Here is a 3,009-nt window from a genome sequence, read left to right on the forward strand (position 1 = left end):
GGAAGATGAGCCTGCAGGCTGGAGCCCACTGCTCTCCCTGCGTGTCCCCACCAACGTGGAGAAGAGACTGATTTAGAAAACACTCACAGCACACCAAACCTAGCATCAAACAGGGCTGCGATCCCGAAACGCCACAGGGCTCAGCCACCTTCCTTTGCTGGAGCAAGCCCTAAGAAATCCTTGACTCCAAGAACTCCAGCGCTTGCAAGGACCCTAGGAGCCGCCGTGCAGAACCGCTCCCCTCTGTGCCCATCAGTGCAAGAGTTGGGAGCGAGACACAAGGGAGGGACCTCGAGCCGAGCCCGGGCTGGCACCTCGCTGTGGGTGGCCCTGCTGCTCCAGAGCACCCTCACCCCCGGGTTATTCTGTGTTGCCCGTTTTGTTTCTGCTCCCCAGGGAGAGCCAGGGAGCTGCTCCCACTCGTGTTCCTCCTGAGAGCAGCTCTGACCCTGATCCAAACCACAGCCGCTGCCCCTCTTCTTCCTCATCCTCAGGGCAGCGGCTCTAGAGCTGGGCTAGAAGGGGCCCCAGGACACCCCAGCATGAAGCCAAGAGCTCCCCATGCGTGGACAGGAACGGGGCTCGGCACGCATCTTGAGCCCTGGGGGATGTTGGTCAGTGCTGGCAGCATCCAAGGGCAATCAGCGCTCTGGAGCTGTCTCCACGACACATTGAAGCAATCAAGCCACTGTACGTGGTCTTCAGAATTTCAATCTCCTATAAAATTACCTCCAAGAACAGTCAAAACCTTGTCCAAACTAGTAACAAATGTGAAATACCCGGCCCCAGCCCTGCTACGAGGAGAGGAGCTCAAGCAACACTTCCCACATGCTTCGAGCCCAACGGAGTTCAGGTTCTTTCAACTACTTCCAAGCCCCTCTCCGTGCTTTCCCAGCCCTGATCCCTCCTGGTGCCTCCTGCCCGGGAGACAACAAGGCAACCTGTTTGAAACTCCATCACCACGGACGTGCCGGTGCTGGATGCCAAATCCCCCTGCTCCTCGCTCCCAGTCAAAGGTAAAAATGCTCCTTAACCGCTGCCATGCACGGGGAAAGACAACAAGCACAGGACTCTCTAAATTCCTTTCACTGGGATCCAATAAAAACCTTGGCAGTTGCCGGCCTTCCTGCCGGAAACCCGATATCCCAGAAATAAACACATTTTCCACTTTGAAGGGCTGCAGTGAGCTCTGCCTCGGGCCGAGCTGCTCCCACCACCCCGGGGTCTCACCTGCCCGCAGCATCCCCGGAACTGGGGCAGGGAACTGTCCCAAATCTCTTGATTTTCCCACGGAAGCCGAGCAACCTGTGCCTGCCCGCAGATGGTGGGGTGCCGGGCACTGGGACCAGGCCTGGCTACGGCACCGACTGCCAGGCACCGGGGAGCAGACGCTTTCATGCCCCCCCAAGCCCTCCCCGCTCACAGAGCGGGGCTCAGCCCCCGCCGCCTCCCTGCACATCTGCTGCGTGCATCGCACACCCGGCTCACGCTGCGATTTGGCAGGGGGGGCCAAGCTCGGCTCCAGACACTTTGCAACACAAAGGATATTATCTGATAAAAAATAAATCAAGCCTGGCTTTGCGGAGGAAGGGGAGCGATCGATGCCTGGGCTCTCACCTAACCAGTAACTGGAGCCTGCAGAGCTCGGCGACTCCGGAGAGTGCCTCCACCAGCAGAGGCTGCTGCTTGGGCACCGGCCCTTCCGCGAGGATGAGGATGGCCCCAGCCGGCCAGCCCACCTCCCCAGGAGCCAGGAAAGGAGAAGCAGCAGCACATTACCCCCTCCAGCACGATCGACAGCTTTATTCCTTTTAGGGGCAGCCAAGTCTGCCCACAGATGCTCCCCGATCCCCTGGAAAGAGTTTTTCTCCGCAGTGCATGTGAAGTCCTGCTCCGTGTGCCGGCACGGCTCGGGGGGTCAGCCTAGCCAGCCCCCCGCCCAAGGGACAGCGTGGAAGTGTCACCTCATGGGACTGCTGGGAAAGCCGGGGCTGAGCCTTTGCTCTGGGGGGTGACAGCACCTGCGCCAGCAGCAAGGGCTGCAAGGCACGAGGGAGGAGGAGTCCCCCTGGCCACAAAACAAGCCTTCGCCTGCAGGACACATTCCTCCAAGGCAAATATTGACAGTGACATTGCCCCGAGGAGCAGGGAGTGAGAGCACTGCTGCTTCGATAAACCGGCCAAGTGCCTTTAATGGATGTAAATAAAGCTTGTGTTGCAGGGGGCCGAGGTGCCTGCGCGGGGAGTGGTTCATTAAGAGGCCGGGGAGCCTTTCATCTCCAGCTCCTTGGCCCCACTCCAGTGACCAACAGTTACCATCTGCCGGGTGACCTCTGCAGAAGGAGTGGGTGGTCTGCGCCCCGCTCCCCCCGGACAGGCGTCCGGCGTCACCGACGCCACAGCTCTGCACCCTCCCTGCTCGGGCACTGCCCCCTGCACCGGCTTCGGGCAGGCTGGGCCACAGGAGGAGCACGGCAAAGCCCTCGGGCATGATGCAGTCAGAAAAATAAAGCCTGTTGGAGTCAGGACGGACGAGAGAAACATCTGCCGAGGGAGCAGAAGCTCTCGCTCCTCTCCAGAGCCTTGTCCCAGCCCAACACCGGCCACCGCAGCTGCAGCCGGCGCTGCTGCTCAGGCACCCAGGCTGCTTCCCCGCAGGCCACCTGCGTGGCCAGGACACACCGCAGCCGGACCGGAGAGCGGTGTCCCACGGCCGAGAGCATCCCCAGCGGCACAGCTCTCCAGAACCACCCAGACACACGCAGCTCTGCCCCGGTCTGATGCAGGAGGCCACCGGCAAAGCTGATGGAGCCCTAAACGTTTTGGCAGACAGCGTGCGGGCAGATCAGAAAAGCAGAAGACCACATGCTTTCGTGAGCCGGGCTGCTCCTAAACACCGCTGTGCCGAGCCAGGGCTCAAGGGCACAGAAGCCAGGATGGGCCTTGCCCTGCCCCACAGCCACCCGTGCACACTCCCGCCCACCTCACACCACTCACAACTTTGTGAAG

This window comes from Egretta garzetta, unplaced genomic scaffold (assembly GCF_000687185.1).
Source record: "Egretta garzetta isolate BGI_Z169 unplaced genomic scaffold, ASM68718v1 scaffold296, whole genome shotgun sequence".
In the NCBI taxonomy this organism is placed as follows: domain Eukaryota; kingdom Metazoa; phylum Chordata; class Aves; order Pelecaniformes; family Ardeidae; genus Egretta; species Egretta garzetta.